The sequence below is a fragment of the Cupressus sempervirens genome, chromosome 4 (assembly GCF_028749045.1).
Source record: "Cupressus sempervirens isolate cs-2001-9-10 chromosome 4, ASM2874904v1, whole genome shotgun sequence".
In the NCBI taxonomy this organism is placed as follows: Eukaryota; Viridiplantae; Streptophyta; class Pinopsida; order Cupressales; family Cupressaceae; genus Cupressus; species Cupressus sempervirens.
The window spans coordinates 815467181-815495025 of NC_143121.1; the positions used below are offsets into that span (position 1 = coordinate 815467181).

The window sequence follows — 27845 nt, forward strand, 5'->3', positions numbered from 1 at the left end:
TTAATTCAAAATTAGGGTTAGGGTAGAAAAAAAGATTAGAGAAGAAAATAGAATAAAAATTAAATGAACTTTTAAAATGAAATCATGTTGGAAAAAATGTAAAAATGCTATTTAGAGTTGCTATTAGAAATATATGGAAATTTAATTGTGTTTATTTAAACTTAGATTTCTCTTTGCTTTTAATTTTTATATTTATAATGTATATAGAGTTTTTGTAATAGTTTAATATTTTAATTTAAAAGAATTGTTTATTTTATTTTTTCTTTCCTTATTAAACTTAAGCTTTTATTTTTGAGTTTCTATTTCAATGTCTTCTATTTTTGAAAAGTCTATAAGTTATTATTGGTGGATAGTAATAAAGAAGGATTATTTATTTATTTATTTTAAATTATTATTATTATAATATTTTTTGAATCTTTTAGATTATTGAGGTTATAATTTGATTTGTAGTTTGATTTAAAGAAGAGAATTTTTATTTAAATAAATAAAATAATGTTGATGCAAGTTTTATTAGAGGAAATTATAGTTGCATAATCTAATATAATGTTAAAGTGTATTTTATTTTATTTAAAAAAATGCTTAGGATTGATTTTAATAGAAAGTTTAAAATGTTATAATGGATTGATAAAATAACAAATTAAGGTTATCATATCTTGAATGTCATTACATTTGGATTTTAATCTTAAAGTTATCAATATCTTTTATTTTAATTTACTTTTATTTAAAGATAATAATAAAATAATATTTTGACAGTTAAATCTACATTAAGAACCCCTTTTGTTATAGATGAAACTTTTAAAAAAATGATTTAGCCTTATTGTCTTGAATGTGACTTTAAAACTTACCTAATGCAATTAAGAAATTATTGCATTATAAAGTTTATATTTAAGTATTTAAATTTATTTAGTGCAATCTTCAAGTTTGTTAGTGAAGTATTAAGAGGGGATTGATTTATAGATGGTAATTAATCCCATGAATATTATTAACTTTAATGAATTATTATTTCATGGCAAGGACATGAATGTGGCAATGTCTTAGTTTGATTGAATATGCATGTGAATATGATATAATTGATAAACTATATCCATTAATGCTTCAAATAGAATTGTGTCATTATATCATAGAGATGCAGTTGCATTCTCCTCACACTATGTCAAGGAAATAAAAGTGGGTTTTATATATAGAAGACATAATAGTACTTGATTCTCACATTTAACCAAAGATTCATTAGCCTCGGCTTTGGCTCTCCCATCATTTCTAACTATAACTATTTGTCTCCTATACCTAATGAGGTAATTTTTTGTGTACATTTCATAAACTTGAATTCATCTAATTTGTATTATGTAGGATGGATTTTAAATGTATGTTACAATTGGCTATCTTCATATTTTCTAGGATCCCACATGAATAAATTTGATGATCAATACAAAGGTTGAGACCATCACTTATTAGTTGAACATAATTTTATGCTCTTTTGAAATAAAATTCTTATGGTTTACATGTAAGGATATCTATTTGAATTATATGTTAAAGAACTATTTAACTAGAACTTTCTCTTTCTCAGTTAGACATGCCCATCAAAGAAGAAAACAAGAAATCTCAATTAAGTGTCTTGTCAAATGAAGTAGAAAATGAGGAGGAAAACCAAGAATAAATAAAGGCTCAACATAATCGATTGCATATAAGAATGGTGCAAATACTATTGGTAGAAATTATTTTTTCAAAGTCCTAGCAAATCAACTTGAAGGTGACCAAGAGAAACATTCAAAGTATCGTAATATGGTAGTGGAGTACATTATAGAGCATCTTTTAGAATTTGAGCCTCTCTTTTCTCAAAAAGATGACATGGATTTTAAAGAATACTATTAAAATATGGCAGAAGATGGAACTTGGGTAGACCATTGCGAGATTTATGCAACTTCCATGGTGACTTGAACTAACATTCATGTGCACCATTTGAAGGGAAAAGTATTCCAAATCCATAATTTTGGTAGCTCAGAAACACCCATGCTCCATGTATCATATCATGATGAAAACCACTACAATAGTTTGTACTTCATTAATAATAATGCCAATGCTCTTGTAGCACCCATGATTCTAGAGGAGGATAATCAAAGTACAAGCCATAATGAACAAGAGCCTATAAAGTTAATTATAGATGAGAAAGGGTACAAATATACTATTATTGAAAAGACATGATGTACCTCAACAAAAGAAAAGTTTAACAGGGTGTATTCCATGGGTACCAAGGAAGAGAAAATCATAAAGATTTAAAATTTATCTTACCAATGTTTTAGTATGCATAGAAAATATCATGAGAAAACTTTATGTGCCAACATTACACTAAAATCATTTGATATATATAAATCTATTGGAATAACCCTTGCACCCTTCAAATGTGCAAGTGCTAGTAATAGTTTTTACAAATTGTTTGTGTTTCATTATAATAATTTTTTGAAAATGTAACTTGTTTTTGATTAGGAGGACTTTGTTCTCATTAAATCATTTGACAATTATTGTATTTGTGACTTTTTTAAAATTTATATATTTTTAAATAAGATTGTTGTTTTTTTAAGCTTTTACAAAAATAGAAATATATAGTTTTGGAAATCCATGATAATTATGAGATCATTTAAAAATGATAATCATTTTAAAATTATTTTCTCATTTTATTTTTTTACAATTCATTAAATATATAATGATTATCACATTATTTAGAAATTTCAATCTTTTATTCATAAGTAGATTTATTTAAATGTGAAAAATATTTAGATTATATGATCAAGAAAATGAAAATATTTATTTTTACAATATCCTTCATTAAAAGGGGTTGGATTTAATTATAAAGAATCCATTCATTTATTTTAGCAAAAATTTTAATCTATAATTTTAAAAATAAAATATTGTGTTTAATAGTAATATTTTAAATGATTTTTTAATTTTTCAATTTATAAAAAAGTACATATATTTTTGTTTAGTTATGAAGTATTGAGTTTTCCCTAAATCTTAAATCTTAAACCCTAAGCGAATACAATCAATATTTAAATTACAATCTCAAACCCACATTATGCTAGGAAAGCCTCCCTTGCTTATATGCACAACCATTAATGAAATATCATCCATTGAAGTTTTAGAGCAAGGCAAGGCATAAGGAAAAATTGGTAACAGATTAGAAGGGGGTAGCTAAAAAAAAATCCCCATACTTTTGGGGAGTAACAAGCTCAAAAGATGGAAAACTAAGAATGGTAAACAATGATGAAACAACTTTTGTTAAAATGAGTTGTGTTTAGTAACTAAAAATATATTTTTATATTATAATTTTAATAGAAAACTAATTTTAATTTTTTGAAACTAAAAAATTAGGTTTTTAATTATAAGATTATTTAGGAATCAAGTAATATTTTTCTATATCCTAAAAATCATCTTTTTATGTGTGTATTTATGAGGCTACTTGAGAAGATATAAATTCCTTCATATCTTTGGACTTTATGTCATAGGATATATTTTCTCTCTTAAGAATTTTCATGCCAACCAAATGAATAGCCAACCAAATCAAAAAAAAAAATCCATCTTCAGAAAACATAAACCTCATTGGTAATTTCTATCTAAAAAGAAAGTATGCAACTTCTATTTTGGAAGATATAAAATAGGCAAATATTAACTTTGGATGTGAAGGCATTCCTTGAAAATGCCACAATGTTGTTTTCGATAGAGTCGTTCATGAAGTGCAAACCCAATTAAAGAAGACAACTATCCAAGCCCATAAGGCAAAAATTTCATTTCATGGTAGCTCCAAAGAATGAGCTAAAATACAAAGGAAATTTTAGTGTGGAAAAGTAAGTGATAGGATACCCAAGGCGCCAAAGGAGTATTGCTTGTGCTACAATCCCAAATCATAGGGAAAGGAAAGCTTACCAAAAGTTAGGTTTATGCTTCCTTTCCCACACATAATGAATTGTGGTGTATATGCTTGTTCCAAATTCCGAAGTAAATAGGGTAGTTTCCATTAAGCCAAAATCAACTTATTCAGTAAGTGACTAATCTTGCTATTATAGAGAGATTTAAGTGAATGATATATTCATCGAATTTATGAATCCCCAGGTGGGTGAAAATAAAATGTTTAAAAAGTTATTAACCTATCTCATTCATTACAAATCCAACCATTTTATGGTTGTTAGTTGCAAGTTATTTTATATGTGTGGCGCTAATGTTCAAATTTTTGAGTCTATATGATCAGATTTTCCCAAATGAAGTTCTTCATGTTGTGATGACTATTTTATCAAAGAAAATTTCTCCTCTATGAAAATATAAGCTAATGGAAATCAAAGCAACAAGGTATGATCATCTAATTAGATTGGAGAGTAAGTTAAAGAACTTTTATAATGCTTTCTTCAAATTTTATGACCTAGGCAACCTGCACAGAAGACTCAATACTCACCCTATCCATCCAATTACCTAGAAATTGAAGGAGAGTGGATTGGTTGAGGCTGCCAGGTTCCCCATGGCCATGCAAGCATCCAAACTAGTAAAGGAATGTATCAAGAGATACAACCTAGAGACAAAGTAGATATTGCTACCAAATCAGTCAATTCTGCTCTCTATAAATAAAGAATTGATGCAATTTTCATTCAACATCCCAATAAAAGAATGATATTGCGACATCAACTTTTCCACCTCTATAGGGGTGTTGCCCCTTGAATACACTCCCCCCAAATCCCTATAGAAATAATCTGGAGGGAAACCATGGTGAGTAAACCTCTAAGTCTAATAGGTTCCACATCACAACATGACTATCATAGTTGGCCCCATCAAATCTAGGACTATCCTTTCTGAAAATATTTTCCATTGATCTTCCAAAGCTGTTAAGCTTATCCTTCAAGGATTTGGAGCTTTGATACCAATTGTTAGAATATATTGTCAACTGATATAATTTGGGGGTGGGGGAGGTGGTGAATCAGTTATCCAACTAATGTCACAAATAATAACTTTAAACAATCTTTAACCATATGAGTAATGCAAATCGAAACAACAACAAGATACTAATACACAATAACACCAAATATATTAAATAGGGAAACCTTTGATCAGAGGGAAAACCCTAGTGGGGATGGCACCCATAAGATGATGTACTATTATAAATATTCCTTGTTAAAGGATAGACCTTGTTAGGAGTTTGTTACAAAATTTGGTATGTACAAGTCCTTGTTAGGAGACTTTGAATCCTCGTTAGGAGATCCCAACCCTATTTGGAGTTGTGCCAACCCTGTTAGGAGTTGTGGAAGACATTTGGACCCACTACCCAAACAAGTCTAAGAATAAGACCAACAAACTCATTATCAAAATGATCTATGTATTATTCCTTGTATAATAATATAATTGAATTGTACTTCCTTCCTTTATCTCTATCCTATCAACTAAACTTCTACTCCTTCTTATCTTGTAACCAAATCATGAACTATACATCCAATAATCCCTCGGATTGCTTACACACATTCAATCAAAACTTTTCTCCTTCTCGCACTTCACAAATCATACAATGATCACAACACTTCTACACATCTTATCAAATAAGAAAAACATCTTTTTTTATACTATATCTTCATAATAATTCCTTGAGTTGGCTATAACTAATTACAATTACAATAACACTATTGGCTCATAGTCTATTAAAAAACTTTACACGTGCGACTCTAGGTCTTGTGCACTTGCTAACATCATCACCTAACTATTTTTTGTTTCTAATAAACTGCGCATCACCTCATTATATCTTGGCTAAAAGACATAATGCAAACATCAGAAATTGCCAAATAGATGCTTTGTTTCTACACTGCTCATAGTAAATCAAACAAAATTTCTCTACAACTTTGACTTATACTTTGTCCTCTTTACCACATCATCAGGAAGCTCTTAGGAACATGTCCTTTACTATGCATCACCTAACTCTTAATCAGGTACTACACAACATAAGATCTCTGACTACTATTCTTCCTATCTCTACAGAAAGCATACTATGTTGTCATCAATGACAAACATGGTCATGAATGAAACATGTCAATGTTCTCCATGCTTAGGATACTCCCAAAAGTAGTGTCATCATGCTAACATTGAGTTTCTACTAAAGGCTAACTTGAGAATCTCAAAACCTCAAGGCTCTTGGCTGAAGAAACCTGCAACTATGTTGGGCTAGACATCAAATCCTCAATCAACTTTGTAGTTAAAGACATGGAGTTCCTCCAAATTATATAGTAAAGAAAGCTTATTTATTTGATTTAAATTTGGGCACAGGTTGCTAATTTGATAGAAAAAAAAATCCATAATGGCCCGAGCCATTTTTTTGGGTGGTATTTGAAGACTTTAAAGGAAAGGTGTTTTAGAAATATTGTTAGAGGACATCCTAAATCTCAACACTAAAATTTTTAATTTATGAAAATGCAATCTCTAATGCCTCCAACCAGTTAAAGATCTCAATCCAATGTTAATTTTTATTTTTGGGAATGAGATTGTGACAAAAAGGACTCAAAAATCATATCAGGAGCTACTTTTACATTTCATTGGCATGCATTCTATGTTTGATTATTCTTCAAGAAACTTACTCATATTAACACTCATTCGGTGTGGTATAATTGGTGAATATTTGATAGCTAGAAGTTTGGTTACATTTGAAAGAAATTACAAAAAATGCACTATTATGTTTGAAATCAAAATGTTAGTTATGCTAGAAAAAGCAATGAACAATTGAACATAATTTTTGGCAAGCAAGTATTTTAGCATTACAATATTTTCAAAGCTGCAACCTTGGGCTTGATCTAGTGATCTAAGTTTTTCTTTTAAAGATGGTAATATATGTCTTTCAAAGAACTTAGTAAAATCATTAGTCCACTAGTACTTCCCTATACAGTGAAGTTTATTAACAGTTGTGCAACATCAAAAAATATTGTTAGTTGGAATTCTTGGTTAGTAAATGGTTTGAAATATGTGGTTGGGGCTCCAAATCATTACAAGCTCTAACTAGGCTATCTTAAATTTCAAAATAAATTGGATTTTCTATGGATTCCAATTTTGGATAACACTTGTAATATGTGAATCAAATTAGCAAATGATTTCAAAATACTAGAGCAAGCAACAAACTCCTAAATTTGAATGGACTACTCTCTGTGTTACACTTGGAAGATATTCTGAGGAGGAAATTGCTCATAAGTCAATGAATTTGTGGTCATTGATAGATCAAACAAATTGCCCTAGGGTTTAAAGAAGTTGATACTAGAAAATGAAAATGATGTAAATGAACATGATGGTTTTAACCTTGAACCTTGAGCTAATGGCTTTTACTTCAACAAGTCAATGTGATGTAATCGGTGACCATTTAGTAGTGAGAACTTTTATTGCATCTATAGAAATTTCACAAAAGTTCATCATTATGTTTAGAATGAGATAAATCCTAGAGGAAGGAGTGAACAATAAAACATGATTTCAGCAACCTAGTTTTTGTCATCAAATATTTTCTAACCTGCGATGTAGTAATGATGTGGAGTGATAGTGGTGAACTAACATGTCCTATGCATAAGGACTAATTTTGAAACTTCCTTCGACCAACTCCTAGATTTCACAATTGGAATAGGTGACTAATTATTAGTGAGTGCTTTTGCAATCACTTATTTAGTCATTTATTTAGTAGTCTATTTGGTCACTTTCATTTGGTCGATCTTGTGATTTTAGTTGATAACCAAATTAGTCACTTATTTAGTCACCTATAATTGTAAATTATAAAGAAATTGTAGAATGTGATCAGTTTTAGTCACATGACTAAAAAATTTAGTGGTGTGACTAAAATTTTTAGTCATGTAGTCACATATTTACCTAAATGTACTAGTGAAATGTGACCTTATTAAAGGATTTAATCACCCTATTAGGAGTGAACTTGTTAGAGGACTTTAGAACATTCATTCGAATGCCACCTTGATTAAAGGATATACATATGATTGTTAGGCCAACCTTGGTTAAAGGATCTCAAATACTATTTAAAATGGTTAGAAAGTAACAATAGGTTTTGATATGTCAAGTACAACCTACTTTGCAAATTCAAATCTTAGTTTGACTCTGAAGTTTCTTCATTTTCTAGCCCCCATTGTCATCTTAGTCTCTCATTCACTTGGAAACCATTAAAATAATAACACTTCTCCTCTTCTCAACACTTCTCAACCTTCTACTTAGATGCACTGGCAAAAAACATCAGCAACTACTCCAACCTTCAATCAATAACCAACTTTAAAGTTAGCCCTTGTATCTCCTTGAATAGGGAATTCTGATATTTTTCTGCTTAAACACCATAGTAGATCTTAGGGATTACAATTAGATTCAACACACACAATGAATCTGATTACCATCTTGTTCATCCTCTTCTTTTCTAGAAACTTCTTCACGAATCCTTGCATAGAAAAGTGAAAACATAGTTTTCCATCAGAGCTATTAGATTTCCACAATTCATAAATAATGTCATATTTGATTTCTGGGCATGATTGTGTGAGTTTTCTTGTCATCAACATTTCATATCATACTACATGATCCCTCATTAGGATGCAAGAGAATCAAGAACAAAAAATGTGAGAATCAAAGAGAATCAAGGAGAGCTATTAGATTTCCACATTTTTTGTTCTTCTTGATTCTCTTGCATCCTGATGATGGATCACATAGTATGATCTGAAATGTTGATTGAAAAAAAACTCACACAATCATGCCCAAAAATCAAATATGATACAGTTTTCCTTGATTTCAATATTCCAGGTCATCCATCCTTATCTTCAACACACTTTCCATATTCCAAGAAATCAACTTAGCTTGCTGGAAAATAGGATTTTTCATAAATCGTCAAAATGTTGTTCCTCAGCCAACACTATGTACTTACACTTGGTCATCACTAGGTTAATTGATCGCTACTAAATTTCTTGCTCGACACATATACTACACTTGGTTGATATTGATGCTTAGTCAACACTAATTCTACTCAACACTTACTATGGCTCAATTGGCACTAGCATCACTCAACATATATTTCAGATTCTTAATCTTCTCCTGTTGCTCGGTTAAGCCTATGCATTTAATCTATCTTTGATCACTTCTTCAAAGCTTTAATGTAATTGTCTTCTCCACTTGCAACATGATTTAAAAGATCACTTTATCTTGTCAAAGTCTAAATAATCAAGAGTCCATTTGGAGTTTCCTCTTCATAACTTAACCTGTCTTCTAGATACTTTTGTTACAAACAACCTCTGAAATCCTCTTCATCAATCAAATAGTTATGACACTTAGATTAGATAGAAAATTGTCTCACCAATAAGGTTTGGCATCAATGACAACATAACAATTATTTAAATTTTAGTTTCCAACATAGGGTACCAGGCTTTCAATATGTCAAAAGATATATAAAGTTAAGTTGCCAATTAGATGAGGACTCTTATCAGTCATAGCAATAGCTAGTGCATAATTCACATCTATTTTAGGTGCAATGTGTTTCTCAACTAGTTTCATTTTTGTGAAGATTAAAACTCTTCATCTTGAGGTTACCATGATATTTATTTCAATGTGTTATATACATGTACTATTTCATTATAGTTTAGTCAAATGATTATGTTTTTCAAATTGAATAGTTGTCTACTATTAAAACTAGGAAGCCTACTTCTGAGCTACATTTTGAGAAAAATGTTAAATACACATGAATTGCCTAAATAACATCAAACAAACTCACAATAGACTTATCTTGCAGGTGTCTTCCTCTCTTATTTGTTAATCAAATCAAATCTTTTTCCTCGTATTTAAACTAACAAACTCATATTTCTACCTTCCACTATTCACACAAGGCAGGAACTCAAGCTCGAACAGAGCTCTTGTTTTGGAAGGATTCAAATGTATCTCTTTAAAAAAATTCTCTTTAGCAAAATTATAACAAACAAACAATAATCTGCAATTTTTTCATATCTAACTTATCAAGTTTAAAAATATTATAGTTAAGTAGGTGACATATCTATAACTAATGTAATGAGATTTCTTATATACAATTATTAATTATTAATCATTATGAACTATTTGAATCATTTAAGAATTTAGGATTGTCAAAAAATTTGGATTGGACATAAATCATGCATAGATTATATGTATCTATCCCTATTTTTCTTAAGCCACATGTTTTGATCATTACTACTTGATTTGGTAGTGCCTAATCAGATCTTACCTTCTAATTTTACTTTTAAAATCATTAATTTGTACATTTGTATATTTTATTTTTAGTATAATAAATATTACATATTTGTAAAACAAGAGCCTACAACACAATGGTAAATTGTAAGCCTCTTATCTAGAAGGTCTTATGTTTAAGTCAACTAGAACTTAGCTGCTAATAATAATTAATTATAACAAATAATAATTAATTTTAATTTCTGCCTATTATCAATAAAAAATTATATATTGATATCTACCTTGCTACAAATTACAATAACTTATCCAGTCTCATAGGGGCTGGTATTATAATTATTTTCCCTGCGTAAGGATCTTCTTTTATGGCCTATAAGCCTAGAAACTCTTTATGGACAGTGATATTCCATGCCATCACTTTGTCCAGCTAACCAAAAGGCCTCAAAAGCTTGCGAGCATTGGCCTTTGGACGACGCTCAATCTCACAATCATGCACAGAGCAGTATGTTTGCAGTACAGTCAACAGCAGCACAAAAAATCCAACCAACAAAGCCACCACCTTCCACGGACTTGACAGGTACTCAGAATAAAGTTCCGCCATCTGAGTCTTAATCTTGCTTTTGTAGTAATTTTTAAACAACACTTCTCTAATTTTACCTTTCAGGCCCTCGGGAAGCTCTACAAAACCTGCGAGAAAGAAAGGCTTAGACATCCCGTCCCACATCTTCGCCACGTACTCGTCCGTGATCATCATGCTCTGTCGCTAAATGACGTGGCTTTCGCGCAGCAACTTCACGTCTTCAGGGGTGTTGATGAGGCAGTCCATCAGCTTTACGTAGTTTGCCAAGTGTTTGTCTTGGCCCGACTCGTTGAACTCCAACGCCAGCACATTCCTCAATAGCACTTCAGTGTACATATCTAAAATTTTAATCTAGGGAAGGTAAAGCATGTCGGAGTTCTTGGAAAATCTGATCTTACCTTGCTCATCGCAAAGCGATTCGAACTTGATCCCGGCCTTTTTCAGCTCCTTGGCACTGTATTTCTCCAAAAAATCTCGTCGACCTTGTTTGGCTGGAAGAGGGTAGCAAACACTGAACACTGCCACAACGGCATTTCCCATCACATTTGCTATCCACCGACGCCATGTTGGGGACTCTTCTTCCACGTCACTCACTTGGAGGAAGGAAGAGACATGTTTGTGGATACACTCCAGAATATGCTTTTCATCAATATCTTCTCCTTCTCCCTTTTCATCAACACCTAGTTCTCGCTTTCTCTCTTCATCCTGTGAGCAGTCACTGATTATTAATCTCCTATCATAAACGATTATTAAACTGTTGAAAATAAGTTCCCAGCTAATATCGAAAAATAACACAACTGCAACTTCACTTATAAAATATGGAAAGAAATGCGCAACACAGTGAACATAATATTTTCGGACAAATTGTCCCTAGAAAAACCCTTAAGGGAAAACCATTTCTATAGATGAGGAATTATATTAAACTTTAGCAAATCAAGAGATACAAAATTCTTTGCCTCTCACTGGCAGAACTCTAACAACCTCCTAATTTCTCCCGTTGATATTCCCCACTGCTATCTCCACGTTAACACTGCGTCCTTGCTAACACTGCAAGACAATTTGCTATCACTACAAAACGCTTCTCCAAAACTTGTCTCTCTAAATGACCCAATGACCCCTTTTTATACTACCCTATTGGAAAAACTAACGATCGAGATTAAATCAAACCAACGACTGAGATTAAGACAACTCGACAGCCAATAATAGAATTGGTTGCAAGGTGTTTAAAAAGGAATCACTAAAATTAGTAAATAATTATCCTTGCAACAACCATTTACTAATTCTCGGCAAGTGGACAAACAGCTATCCAAACTACCCATAACTAATGTTTCTATACATAGATAAGGACGAACAGCTGTCCAAGCTACCCATAAATACAACTGCTATTTTCGGGTCAAAAATAACAGCTGTCCAACTAACAATAATTAACACTCTCTCTTAGCAAGGAAGCTGTTCTGCAGGACACCTAATTTATCTCCGAAGAAGATAAATTTTGCCTTCCCCAATGCCTTAGTCATAATGTCTGCTACCTGCTCCTCTGTAGGTATGTATTGTAGTTGAACAACTCCCCTTTGTACACAATCTTTAATAAAGTGATATCTGATATCTATATGTTTAGACTTATCATGAACCACTGGATTCTCAGACAACTTGATGCAACTTTGATTGTCACAATGTATCACAGTAGTCTCAACCTTCTGACCAAACAAGCCTACTGACAACTTCCGAAGCCATATAGCTTCACATGTCACCATGCTAGCTGCTATGTATTTTGCTTCTGCTAAAGTTAGAGCCACAGACTTTTGCTTCCTGCTGAACCAAGATACAACTCCTGATCCCAAGCTGAAACAACACCCTAAAGTGCTCCTTTTGTCTATTGTACTTCCTGCCCAATCTGCATCAGTATAGCGTATCAACCTGATACCTTCACCTCGAACATATCTGATCCCATACTCGACTGTACCATGCAAGTAACGTAGCACATGCTTAGCCACTATCCAATGTATTCTCTTTGGTTCAACCATGAACTGACTAAGAGAGTTAACTGCAAATGCTATATCTGGAGAAGTACTCTCTAACTCCTATCATATGAAATGACGTCCCACTATCTATATACCAAACACATTGTGAGGTTGAGCTAACCATACAAGCTATGAGTGCAAACTCATCTTCCATTCTACTGGAGAGTTCTTCTGCACTTGCTGAAGCTACCACCAGCTTCTTACCCCCTTCTTCCTCTCTGGGCAATCACTGACATTGTGGCCAAACTTGTGACATCCAAAGCACTTGACCTTAGAAAGGTCCTTCTTCTTCTTCTCACTTTGTGAATTTGATCCTTTGCTAGATCCCTTCTTTGCTTTCCCTTTACGCGCTAGGGCAACGTTCTCTTGTTCCACCTCTTTTTTCTGACTCTTGTTGGCCCCATTGACAAGACTTAGTCTAAAATCCTCCTAAGTGAAATCAGCCCATAGTCGATCCCAACTCGATAAAGTATCTCATCCACTAACAACTTGAACAAAGACACTCCATTGTTTAGTAAACCCATTTAGGGCTATTCTCACTAGCTCGTCATCACTAGGGCTATTTCCAACAGCTGCTAACTCATCTTTGACAAGTCTGAGCCTAGTGAGGTAACTTGTGACGTCTTCTCCCCGATTCATTTTGGTATTCTTTAGCTTCTCTCTGCAAATCAACTTCCTGTTGGTGGTAGCATTCTAGTACAGATTCAGAATGGTGTCGCACATCTTCTTTGCTGTATTTAGCTCCGAGATATGTGGAACAATATGATCTTCGACACCATCAAGGATTATCTTCCTCACCTTGGCATCATCCTTCCTCTATGCTGCAAGCTGTGTTCCATCTGTTGGTACAAGTACAACACTGGTAGCATAATCTTTGATACCATTCTCTTCCAATAATAAAATTTTTTTGGCCTTCTAGACACCAAAATTTGAGGCACCATCCAATCTATCCTGATCTCTCAAACTAGCTAAAGCCATCTCAAGGGTTTAAAAAAATAATAAATCTAAAGAGATCAAAATTTCTTTCTTAAGGAAAAACTCTTCTACCCTTAATAATGCTCTGATACCATGTGAAAAATCAACAATTACAGTCATTGATTATTAATCTCTTATCATAAACGATTATTAAACTACTGAAAATGAATTTCCAGCTAATATCAGAAAATAACACAACTGCAACTTCACTTATAAAATACGGAAAGAAATGCGCAACACAATGAACACAATATTTTCGGACAAATTGTCCCTGGAAAAACTCTTAAGGGAAAACTAGTTCTACAAATGAGGAATTATATTAAACTTCAACAAATCAAAAGATACAAAATTCCTTGCCTCTCACTGGCAGAACTCCAACAACTTCCTAATTTCTCCTGCTGATATTTCCCACTGCTATCCCCACGCTAACACTGCGTCCTTGCTAACACTACAAGACAATTTGCTATCACTGCAAAATGCTTCTCCAAAACTTGTCTCTCCAAATGACCCAATGACCCCTTTTTATACTACGCTATTGGAAAAACCAACGACCGAGATTAAATCAAACCAATGGCTGAGATTAAGACAACTCGACAGCCAATAATAGAATTGGTTGCAAGGTGTCCAAAAAGGAATCACTAAAATTAGTAAATAATTATCCTTGCAACAACCATTTACTAATTCTCGGCAAGTGGACAAACAGTTGTCTAAACTACCCATAACTAATGCTGCTATACATAGATAAAGACAAACAGCTGTCCAAGTTACCCATAAATACAACTGCTATTTCCGAATCAGAAATAACAGCTGTCCAACTAACAATAATTAACTCATCCTTATTCCCATCAACACCTTCTCTGGTCTTTCCCTTAACAACCTCCTCTTCATTATCAGATATGAAGGAGGATAGACGTCTTGTTATAGACAGAAGAAGAGAGTCAAGTGTGATCTGGTTCTTGACAATCTCCTCCAACTTTCCGAGAAGGGAAAGAGGGATCTGGTTTTCCAGCTTGACAATGTCACACCTGATGCTTGCCCTTGCAGGAACGATAATGTTTTGGGAGGCTCCTCTGCGTTCACTTGGCTCCGTACGATCAACATCGTCGGAACTAGATTTGAGAAAGTAGGAGAGAAAGAGGGCGTCGACCATCATCATCCACGCAAAGTTGGAAACGTCGTCCTCATCTATCTTCCAGTCGTAAAACTGCTCGAACTCGGATATCACACCGGACTCGCTCACTCTTGCGAACATATCTTTGATCAGCCGAGGGTTGTTCCCAGCTGCCTCCCTTGCCGACCTGAGCTTGTACATTTCCATCTGAGAGAGATGGGTGAGGCGTTTGTGGAACGGCCAGACAGATTCGTCTTTGAGAGAGGAGTGGTGATAAGGACCGAGGGACACCATCTGAGGAATGTAGGCCTCTGGCTTAGCATCTCTGAGAGGCTTTGATAGACGCACGTTGCCTCTATCATCTCGAACCGCGTGCCCCGTAGTGGCCTCCAGAAACAGTTTGACCTCGTCCGACCATTCTTCTGAGATCAGCTTCGGCTCAGCCATCACAAACAGCAGCAGCAGGAGGTCGCGAGTTCGACTTGACACTACTCTTATTGCTTCTCTTGTGCGCAGGTGAGGGAGGAATTGTTTCGTTTCAAATAAAAGGGAGACGGGTAGGAATGCTGTAGCGCGTATGCTTTCCCTGCGAATTAAGACAGTAGATCAGGGGGAAAGTGTGGGAATGTGCTTTCCCTGCGAACCAGGACATATTTATACCTTATTTATGGTTATGAAATTTGTGATCGCCACGTCTCGAGGAAAGAGGAAAACCTATCATCGCCTCCATACATTCTTCTTTGAGAGTGCGTGTGAAGTTCATAAGAATAAACGTGAAACACAAAAGTAAGATTAAAAGCAATAATTACATAGGTTCTGCTCTTACTTTACGTCACTTCTAAAACAAATCGCCAATTTTATTCTGTTTTTGGAGCAAATTATTTGAGAATCATTCTCTATCCTCTTTTGTTTTTAAAAAAGAGGTATGGTTTAGAGTTTACTTGTGGGATAAAATTAATATAATAAATTTATTTTTCATTTTAACTATTTCGAAAAAGTTTATGCAAAATACTGCTTAATTATTATTATATTGAGGATTATGTTATCATTTAGCTATTTGGAAATTAAAATATTTTTAATAATGAGATTATTTATGATTTGAAATATTTTTTTTAATAATGAGGTTATTTTTGTTTTGAAATATTTTATAGAAATTAGTTATAAAAAATATGATAGTTTTAATAAAAATTAAAATTATTTTGTTTACTAATATTTATTTTTGATTGGTAATGATAGTAATTCTATTAATTTATAAAAGTATTATAAGAGGTTGACTATTATAGAAGGCTTGATCAAGTTTGAAACATAACCTCTTAAGCACCTAAACACTTTGATTACAATATAACATTTGGTTTTATATCATGATTGTTAGTTTTAGGTAGCTTTGACAACTACTCGTCTATATGTGATTAATTGGCAAATAATTGTTAGAGCTATTACAAATATTTGTTAATTAATTGAATCCTTCTAGAAGCCACTAGTAACCTATTGGCGAGGTTGTTTTAATCGAGAAGCAACTAGAAACTTCTTGGTTAGGAAGCAACTATAAACTTCTTGGTTGAGTTGTCTTGATCAAGAAGCAACTAGAAACCTCTTGGTTGAGTTGTCTTGATCAAGAAGCAATTAAAAACCTCTTGGTTAAGTAGTATAAAAGGGGGTCAAGGGAAGCATTTGGAGAACACAACAAAATGGAGAACAACAAGAGTTGTATAAGTATTTGCAGTGTTAGCAAATGAGTTTGCAGTGTTAGCAAACAGTAGTGTTATCAAGGGCACAGTGATAGCATTGGGGATAGCAGTGGGAAATATCAGCAGGAGAAATTAGGAGGTATAAAAGTGGGTTAAGGGAGGCATTTGGAGAACAGAACATAACATAGAACAACAAGAGTTGTAGAAGCATTTTTAGTGTTAGCAAATGAGTTTGCAATGTTATCAAACAATCTTGTAGTGTTAGCAATGACGTAGTGATAGTGTTAGGGATAGCAATGGGGAATATCAGTAGGAGAAATTAGGAGGTTGTCTAAATTTTGCTAGTGAGAGGCAAAGAATTTTGTATCTTTTAATTTGCTAAAGTTAATATATTTTTCATCTGCAGAACTGGTTTTCCTTTAGGGGTATTTCCAGGGATGATTTGTCCAAAAATATTGTGTTATTTGTGTTTTGAATTTATTTCTATATTTTATTGGTGAAGTTGCAGTTTTGTTAGTTTTTGATATTAGCTGTGAATTTAATTTTGGTAGTTGAATAATCATTTGCGATAGGAGATTAATAATCAGTGACTACAATAGTGTTAATTTTCACATGGTATCAGAGTAGTGTTGAGGGTAGAAGAGTTTTGCCTTAGGAAAGGAATTTTTATCTCTTCAAAATTATTGCTTTAATTCCTTGAGATGGCTTTAGCTAGTTTGAAAGATCAGGATAGATTGGATGGTGCCTCAAATTTTGGTGTTTGGAAGGCCCAACTTTATTTATTGTTAGAAGAGAATGGTATCAAAGATTATGCTACCATTTTCATAGTTGTACCTATAGATTCTATACAACTTACAACATATAAGAAGGATGATGCTAAGGCGAGAAGGATTATCCTTGATGGTGTTAAGGATCATATTGTTTCACATATCGTAGAGCTAGATACAACAAATAAGATACAGGATGCCATTCTAAAATTGTATTAGAATGCTACCACCAACAAGAAGATGATTCTCAGAGAGAAGCTAAGGAATACTCAGATGAACCAAGGAAAGGACGTTACAACTTACCTCACTAGGCTTAGACTTGTCAAAGATGAGTTAGCAACTGTTGGAGATAGTCCCAATGATGATGAGCTAGTGAGAATAGCACTAAATGTGTTTTCAAAATAGTGGAGTGTCTTTGTTCAAGTTGTCGGTGGACGAGATACCATACTGAGTTGGGATCAACTGTGGACTGATTTCACTCAAGAGGAGTTTAGACTAAATCTTGTCAATGGGGCCAATAAGAGTAAAAAAAGTGAGGTGCAACAGGAGAAAATTGCCCTAGTGGGGAAAGGGAAAGCAAAGAAGAGATCTAACAAAGGATCGAATTTAGAAAGTGAGAAGAAGAAGAAGAATCTTTCTAAGGTCAAGTGCTTTGGTTGTCACGAGTATGATCACTATGCCAGTGATTTCCTAGAAAGGAAGAAGGCAAAGAAGCATGTGGCAACTTTAGCAAGTGTAGAAGAAATCTCCAGTAGATTGGAAGATGAGTTTGCACTTATAGCTTTTATTGTGAGCTCAACCTCATAGACTATTTGATATATAGATAGTGGGGTGTCATTTCATATGATAGGAGTTAGAGAGTACTTCTTCAGTTATAAGGAGGAGAACACTAATATCTAGATTTCTATTATAAACTTGTCCAAACTCAACATGGGTGGGAAAGGGACTATTCAGCTTCGAAGGGAGAATGTAAAGATAATTCTAATTCATGATTTGTTGCATGTGCCAAGCTTAGGTATGAATTAGTTTCTGTATCTTTTCATTAGGATAGGGGGTATAATTTATTCTTTAGAGGGACACATGTGTTGATTAAGCACAAGGATTGGAAATCACCCATAACTATCAGAATTAGGAGTGGTCACCTTTACATGTTGCAGTTTGACACTCCTAAGGTACTCATGAGTAGCTATAATCCTAGAGATCTTGGAGAGCTACGGCATAAGAGGATGGGCCATATTCATCATGGAGCACTCAAATTGCTTTGTGAGACGGTGATAGGTATTCCAGAGGTGAGCATAGAGCATGATGATGGACATGTAAGGGATGCGTGTTGGGGAAGTTTGCTAAAGCATCTTTTCTAAGGAGTGAGACTAGATCTAAAGGTTTTCTTGATCTAGTACATTCAAATATTTGTGGATTGATGTTGACAAAGCCTATCAAAGGATATGAGTACTATGCTGCTTTTATCTATGATTCCTCCAAAAGGACTTGGATATACTTCTTGAAGACCAAGGATAAGGTTTTCAATCGGTTCCAAGAGTTCAAGGCTCTAGTGGAGAACTCAAAAGGAAGGAAGATAAAGGTTCTTCAGTTAGACAATAGAGGCGAGTACAAAGGAAATAACTTCCAGGATTTTTACACTAGGGAAGGAATCAAGAGATAGTGGATTGTTCCTTATAATCCATAGCAGAATGTAGTTTCTAAGAGGAAGAACCATTATATATCAGGGGTGGCAAGAGCTATGCTACTTGACCAAGATATGCCCCATTACTTATGAGTAGAAGTGTGTAGTACAATAGTCTACATTCAAAACAGGGTTCTACACAAGGTACTAGGCAAGATGACACCAGAGGAAGCTTTCATGGGAAAGAAGCTTGATGTTAGCCATTTCAAAATATTTGGGAGTTTTGCATATTATCATATTCTAGGTGATACACGTATCAAGTTAGATTAGATTATAGAGAGGGGGTACTTTGTTGGGTACAAATGAAACCTCAAAGGCATATATGATTTTTATCTCTGGGACTAGAAGAAGTATTGTCAGACATGATGTCAAGTTCATCGCGGACAAGACATTTAGAAGGTCTAGAGATTTTCCAGTAGATGATCAAAGTGAGTAGCCAATAGAAGCTCCAAGGCCCAGTCAAGGGTAGAAAAGCACAAGTTGTTGGAATATTCAAATAGGAAAGAATACTTATGAGAGGGGGGTTGGGGGTGGGGGGGGGGGGGGGGGGTAGTAAATCAGAAGTATCACATTTTAACCAATAAAACCTTTAGGTGGAAGTAAATTGCATGCATGTAAAAACATCAAGTAAACATTAAACTAAGACATGCATCAACAACACATAACACTGGAATTTGGTAACCCAGAAACCCTCCAGGAATAAGAAGGTAAAACTGGGGTGGGAATGATACCCACAAAAATTACTGTAGCAATATTGTTCAACCACTTCTGATGGTCTGCCCTGTTAAAGCCTTTACACTGTGTCAATAGTGACCTAGTTAAAGGATTCCAAACACTTAACATGAAGTGTCACCCTGTTAAAGGATTTAATCACCTTTGATAAGGATCTACAGATAGCTGTTAAGCCAACCTATCTACTTAGGATTTTCTTTCTAATACAATGGTAAGAAAGTATTAGCTATTATAAACCTGATAATTTTGCAATCTTTGTTTGCTGAATGTAGGTACTTGTTCTGGCTCTTTCTCTGATTTCGATCCTCTGAGATCTGATTTCTGTTCTTCTACTTTGCTTTGTTCTGATCAACTGATTATTGAATTCCTGCTCTTACTTTCTATGTCTTCTTTCACTGAATTCCATTATGTTTCTCCTTTTTAACACTGCTCTCCTTCTCTCATCACTCTTTTCAATGAAACTTTCGTCTTCCTTAAAAAGACTTCGAAGACTTAGGGTTAGATATGGATCTACGACCCACATTGAATCTTAATTTCTCGCTAAATACTTGCCTTTTGCTGATTGGTTGCATGCCTTTCCAATTTTCCAATTGGCTGCATGCAGATTGCATAGAAAATGTAAAAGGTTCGTTCTTATCTCTATATCTTTCAAGATCTATCTCATGTCAACTACAAAAATGGTTTACATCATAGTTTGTGCAATTACAAACTCTTATGCTGATATACTGAGTTACTTGGCTCCTGAAGCATTACTGATGCTTGGCACATGCTATTTCCTGGATAGCTCGGAACCTAAACAAAACTGTATCACTCGGCACCTTATGTTACTTGGCACTTGTTATTACTCAGCACTTGATATCACTCGACACTTGATTTCGCTCGGCACTTGTTATTACTTGGCACTTGATATCACTCGGCACTTGATATCACTCGGCTCCTACTCTTTGCTCGGCATGTATAGTGAAAAATGGTTAAGTGTATTGGCACTCAGCTGTCAAAATTATTCTTTCAACCAACTCAAGTACAATTACCCGTACAAGTGTAGGCTTAGGTGGTGAAGATTCACAGAGAATGGAGCAACAAGTGCAAAAGGAAATGCATCTAGAAGACTTAGAGGTTGATATCTCATCCTCTACAATTGGTAGCATGAACCATGAGATTCAAGAGACACAAAGGGATACTCAAGAGCTTGTAGGAGCTCCTAGGAAGAGTACTAGATAACAGAGACAACTAGCCAAGTTTAATGACTATATGGCATTACTTAGTCAGTTGGTAGATAGTGAACCTTCTAGCTATCAGGAGGCTACAAAACATCAGGTATGGGGAGATGTTATGGTTGAGGAATATAACTCAATAATGCATAATGATGTGTGGGAGGTAATTCCTAGACCAATAGATAGAGAAGCAATAGGATAATGTTGGATCTATAAGATAAAGCATAGTGTAGATGGTAGCATTGAGAAATACATGGCAAGGTTCATGCCCAAGGAGTTCTCTCAGAAGGAGGGAATAGACTAGGAGGAGACATTCTCTCTAGTGGCCAAGTATACTTCTATAAGAGATGTGATCTCATTTATAGCACAAATGGAATAGCAGATCCATCAAATGGATGTCAAGACAACATTCCTTAATGATGAGTTAAAGGAGGAGGTATAAATAGAGCACAAAATAAGGGGTCTAGTGAAAGAACAATAATGGAGAATAATCAAAGAATTAGCTTCTAATGTACTCTAAAATTCCATGGTTGAGTCGATTGTTGGCTATATTGATGGAACTTCAATTAGTCAAGATCAAAGATCCAACTTCCAATCTCTACATTTCTTTTGTTGAATCCTTTACTGACTCCATCGATGGAACTTGATCAAAGCTCCAACTTTCAATCTTTGTGGCTCCTCAATGGATAGGCCACTAGCTTTGGACATGGAACCTCTGTTAAGTTTAAAGATTTAGCTTTTCAGCTAGAAATTGCCCGCTAGAGCATGTTTATAAGGAACTTCAAGATTTTCCCAAAGTAATATTTTAATTTTTCATTATTATAATAATGTGGATAATTTTGTATTTTTTGGACAATGAAAATGATTTTTGTATTTGTCTTTATCAATGATGAATCAGAAAAATAAAAAAATAAAATTATTGAAAATATAAATTAATTATAAATTATAATATTTCTTTATAATAAATTTAATAATTTATTATGATCAAATTTTAAAAATACATGCCCCAAGATGCATAAATTTCTTGCCATTGGAAGGGACTAATTATAAAATGGAAATGGGCCTCTACTTTCCCCACAACTAAAGCTATATTTATTATTGCTTTGCCTTTGTAGAGAGAGCCCACATGGGAGACAAACATTCCTTTTGTTTTATAAATTCTTGTGCACTTTATCTAAACCTTTGGAAGTTCATGCCACTAAGTAGAATAAACTAATGACATGTTTTGATTGTATCATTTGGAAATTAAAGTTTTCTTTATAATAACCTTTTTGTTTAATATGAGGGATTAAAAATTTTGATAGACTTTTTATGGATTAGTTGGTTTCTTGGAAATTGTGCTCATCCTGGCCAACTTAAAACTTATCATTAAACATAATTATTAGATTTTAATATCTATTTTCTGATTGGACATGATCCTTTTTCCTAGCAATCTTTTTATTTTCTCACTGAAAATTAAAGAAAAATAGGAATTTAGATATGTATCTTTTTCTATAGATATCATCTGTGCATGAACTTTACATGCTTCTCTATGGTGCATAAATGGAAAGATGGTACATATGTTTCCAATATAGCTATATGCAATATTGCATAGTAACCATTTACTTTCTATAGCTTCATTCTAAAAGAATTTGCAAAGATAAATAGATTACATTTTGAAGTGTTCAATGCCAGGAAAAAAAGCTTTGTCAAGGCTCTAGCATCATAAAAATAGTTGACATGAATCATTAGTACTTCCATATTTTGCATACATGCAAGGACAGGTGGAAGAAGATACAAGGATTGAATTTTTTTTTGTCTCCTACATTTATGTTATAGTGAAGATATAAAAAAGGAGTGGAGCCATACTACGGTTTTCATTTTACCAAGCGTCTGTAAAACCATACAAAATTTAATGGAAATAGAAGGGCACTTATATTGCCTAAAATCTACTTTATCAAGGTACAACCTTCCTTTTTTGGTCTTTGCTTATTTAGAATAAATATCATAGAAAAAAACTTGGTGTGTCAAAAGAAAAAGATAAAACCATATTCTCATCACTTTCCATAATCTCTTCTTCAATACAACCATTGTCCTTTGTTAGATTCTACAGGTGAAAGTGGTTGAGTTTGAAAATGAAACATGAAATTTTCCTTCCGTATGAGATTTAGTTCTCCTTGCAAGTCATTTTTCTCATGGAGATTATAACTATTATTTGGTTTAGTGTGGATGTACAAATTATTGGCATGAAAACTCTAAGCTAATTTTTCTGAAGGTCCTAGGCTTCTTCCTTTATAGCAATTATTTCCATCATGTTCAAAGTGAAAGATTTTTTTCTTATAAGTGGAGACCCAATTGAATCTTTCGGGCTTTGTGCAATCAATTGAGGCATTCATGAAAGTACAAATAATTGGTATGGAGGGCAAGGCAGATTGCAAAGGCAAGACTATCATTCAAAATATTGGAAATAATGGTATCTTTGAGATCTTGAATACCTAATTCATTAACCAATTTATGTACTTCATTAACATCATTGAGCTGAAGAAACAAGATCTTCTACAATACATCCAATTCAAAGCTTCATTTTCAATGCTTGGTTTGTACTACTATAGGCAATAAAAAATGGCTGAAATGTCCTCTTTTTTTTGTTCTAGAATGGCTAAAATGTACTCTATTTGTTTTAAATTTATCTATTTTCTTTTCATTTTGTTGTTGATTGTTAGAGTATGCCTTGACTCAAAATGGAACTTGATTTGAGCTCTACACCATTGAAGAGTGTCCATCTCTTCATCTGAGAAATGATGAAAAATATGGCTAATTCCCAAGCTTGAGATGTCATTTTTATGTTGTCTTATGAATATTGTCATGTCCTCATATATTTGTAGTTTTTTTAAACTTATTCTTATTAATTGAATTCAATACAAGACAATATATAGATTTGTACGCTAGTTTTTATATTTTTGCATGAAACGAGTCATATATTTAAGTTTTTAAACAATATATAATAGATAGAGACTCTTACAAAGAACATTAATAATTAGTAATAATGAGAATAATATATCTATTGATTACACTTTAAATAAAATATTGTAAGGTGTTAAATCTATATTGTTAGTAGAAGTAACAAGAAAATAATAATATTAAATGCAATCTAAACATAGTAATCAAAGTTATTAATTGAATTCAATACAAGAGAATATATAGATTTGTAGGCTCATTTTTATATTTCTACATGAAACGAGTCATATATTTAAGTTTTTAAAGAATAAATAATAGATAGAGACTCTTACAAAGAACATTAATAATTAGTAATAATGAGAAGAATATATCTATTGGCTAGATTTCAAATAAATTATTGTATGGTGTTAAATCTATATTGTCAGTAGAAGTAACAAGAAAAATAATAATATTAAATACAATATAAATGTAGTAATCAAAATAATTAATTGAATTCAATACAAGACAATACATAGATTTGTAGGCTCATTTTTATATTTCTGCATGAAATGAGTCACATATTTAAGTTTTTAAACAATAAATAATAGATAGAGACTGTTACAAAGAACATTAATAATTAGTAATAATGAGAAAATATATATCTATTGGCTACATTTTAAATAAATTATTGTAAGATGTTAAATCTATACTATTAGTAGAAGTAACAAAATAATAATAATATTAAATACAATCTAAATGTAGTAATCAAACTAATAAATTTTTATTTTTATTTATTGAACCTTGCACAAAACTAAAAAAATATTGAAATTTTCTTTTTTACTTTAGAAATAGTATTGTTATTTAAATAATAATTATGTATATAAAACTAATTAACACATAAGTCAGGTTTAACATTCAACTTAAGATTTTCAATTTTTGCTACTTAGTTTTAAAATTAGATTTTCTAAATGATTTTTTAAGTTCAGATTTTTATTTTTATTTTAATCTTAATTTAGAGTTTATTTTTAATTATTAATATTTAGATTAATATTTTTATTTAGATTAGTTTCTCCAGATTAAATTCTTTTAAAATTATTAGTTTTAGCTAGGACTAATATTTTTTATGTTCTATTTTATATTCTTTTTTTCCTTATTGTAGGCATGCTTCAATTTTCTAACCTATGATTAGCTCAAAGTTTTTCATTAGATCTTATTATTCATTCTAATTCTTATTTTCTAATTATGGAGGACAATAAGGCTTTGGGAATTCTAGCTAGAATTGTAACACAGTGAAGAATCTAAAGAAGATAAAAGGTTTTAGTAGTCTTTGGCTTGGACTTTATGAACAAGAAGAAATATATTGAACTCATTTTATTAATTTATTTGACTTGCAAAAGGTAGAGATTGACAATGTTCAATATTAAATTCATTTTATTAATTTACTTGTCTTGTGGAAGGCTGCGATTGATCAATGTTCATTTTATTTCATTTTTATGTTTGGATGAATATCTTATTGAATGCATTCATGTACTACAATTTTTTTATAATTTTTTAATCTAACTCTTGAAAGCTAGAAGATTTTGATGAAATTTAATAATAATTGATTATACAACTTTTGATGTTTTCAGGTAGTTCAAGCCAGTGAGTAAACTCAATTAACTTTTGAATTGTTGTGCTAACTACAATATCCTTATACTTCTTGCCCTAATTTATAAAAACTTGTCCCAATTAAAATTTGATTTTTTCCCTCTTATGAATGCAGAGAAGTTGTTGGAGAAGACAATGAACAACATAGGAAAATGCAAGGAGGCCAGATATTCATTGACTCAAAGCTTGCACTAGCAATGGACTGAAGATCAACAATTTAATTTTGATGAAATATCCATTAAATGGAAGCTTATAGGAAATCTCATGGAAGCCTTGGGTAGCCTTGTGCATAGCCATGTACCATTCAACATGCAAATTTGGATTGGAATACATGATTCATACGTAGAATATACAATTGATAAGACATTTTTCTTTTCCGTTTGATAGAAAACCTGTGCATTTATTCCTACATGGTTTAGAATTTGATATTAAAGTGAAATAGTTGGTTATTCTATCCAAAATTTGTTCAAACCATCATTTCAATGATACATGAATTGGGTTTAATTATTTTATTCTTGAGAAATTAGTTGGGTTGTAGGTCCAAAATGTGAAATAATTGTTGCCTACAATATCTTACAGGTATTTCAGAGATACTAGTAGAATTTTGTAGGCATGAGATATGCATGCTTGGATAGTCATGAGGTCACTTGCTTGCCACAAAATTGATGTTTTTTTTGATTGGATCTTTGATTAAAATTTCTTTTATGAAATTGTTCTTGATTTCATTATTCTCTAGCATTTCAAAATTACTATTTTGTAGTCTACCTGATTGCAACACTTTTATATTTATTTTTTAACTAATTTAATTGTTAAATCTTTACCACCAAATGATGTTTACCACCACTTCTTTCTCAAAGATGAGTCCGTGGGGCCATTCCACCAACGCCGCACCCATCTTTCCCAGATGGAAGTCTACAAGCTCAGATCCACAAGAGAGGCAGTTGGCAACAATCCTGAGCTCATCAAAATAATGTTCGCAAGAGTGAACCAGTCCGATATGATCTCCGATTTCGAGCAGTTTGACGACTGGAAGATAAATGTGGAAGACATTCCAAACTTTGCGTGGATGATGATGATCGACGCCCTCTTTCTCTCCTACGTTTTGAGATCTGGTTTCGATGACGCTCGACAGCTGGAGTCAAGTGTGACTATGCGCAGAGGAGTCTCCAGAGAAATTGTTATTCCTGCAAAGGCGAGCATCAGGTGTGATCTTGTGAAGCTGGAGAACCAGATCCCTCTTTCTCTTGTCAAGAAATTGGAAGAGATTGTTCCGGAGATGAACACACTTGATTCTCTGCTGCCTTCTCAAATGAAGCGCCTTTCTTCCTTCCAGGTATCTGATATAGAAATTCCAAGTCTCAATGAAAAGCATCTTCTGGGCTGTATCCACAAATGCGTTTCAACTTTCCTCCAAGTTAGCCGAGTGGAACAAGACTCCCCTCTCACTTGCTGTCAGAGGATCTCCAACGTGATTGGAGACATGGTCGCTGCGGTGTTCAGTTGCTGCTACACTCATCGAGCCAAACGAGGTCGACGAGATTTTCTCGAGAAATACAGTGCCAAGGAGTGTCTACTTCGCAATTCTTGCGTTTGTTCTCTACTGATTAGTCTGCTATGTAAGAAAGGAAAAGAGAAACACCGTTGTCCACTTCTGGTTCGTACATAGTTAAGAACATCAGTTTGATGCAATTTCTAGATTCAATTGTGCCTGAATTTGCAAGATGAAAATTTTCAAGTTTCAATTGGGTCAAGAAGAAAAGTCAATACTCTTCCAAATTTAGATTCGAACTATAGATTTAAATATTTAAAAAATGGATACAATTTTAAGATTAGGTATTAACGTTGAGAGGAGTGTTCTAGAGATAAGGAAAGACCTAATGTAATGATTCTATGGGTAATTGGCTGAAGTCTTTCATAAAGGGCTCACATATTGTTGTGGTATATGCTATTGTCTAAAAATATTTTAGTATTTTATATATTGAATAATAATATAAATTTTAAATATATAAAATTTATTAAGCTTTTATAAATAAATATTTAAAAATGATTAAAGGATTGATGATTTTATTAAAAAAAGTAAATATGTTGATTTAATTAGGAATTATCAAATTAATAGGATTGATTGGAAGCTCACAATAGTATGTAAGAATGAATTGATGATAACTACCTACATTCTACATATAAACTTTCAAAGGATTGGAAGTTCAACCTATAAAATGCAATCATATTAATAGTTCATAATTCTCTATAATAAGTTCACTACATTTAATGCTTGTAAGAGAGCTAATGAAATCTAATCTAAAACTTCATAAGCTAAATACAAAA

The 27845-nt window shown here is 32.9% G+C and overlaps 1 pseudogene; it reads right to left on the bottom strand.

The window, feature by feature from the left end:
• Nucleotides 1-10526: 10526 nt before the first annotated feature.
• On the bottom strand, nt 10527-26415 carry LOC149563884 (putative UPF0481 protein At3g02645; annotated as a pseudogene).
• Between the last annotated feature and the right edge of the window lie 1430 nt (nt 26416-27845).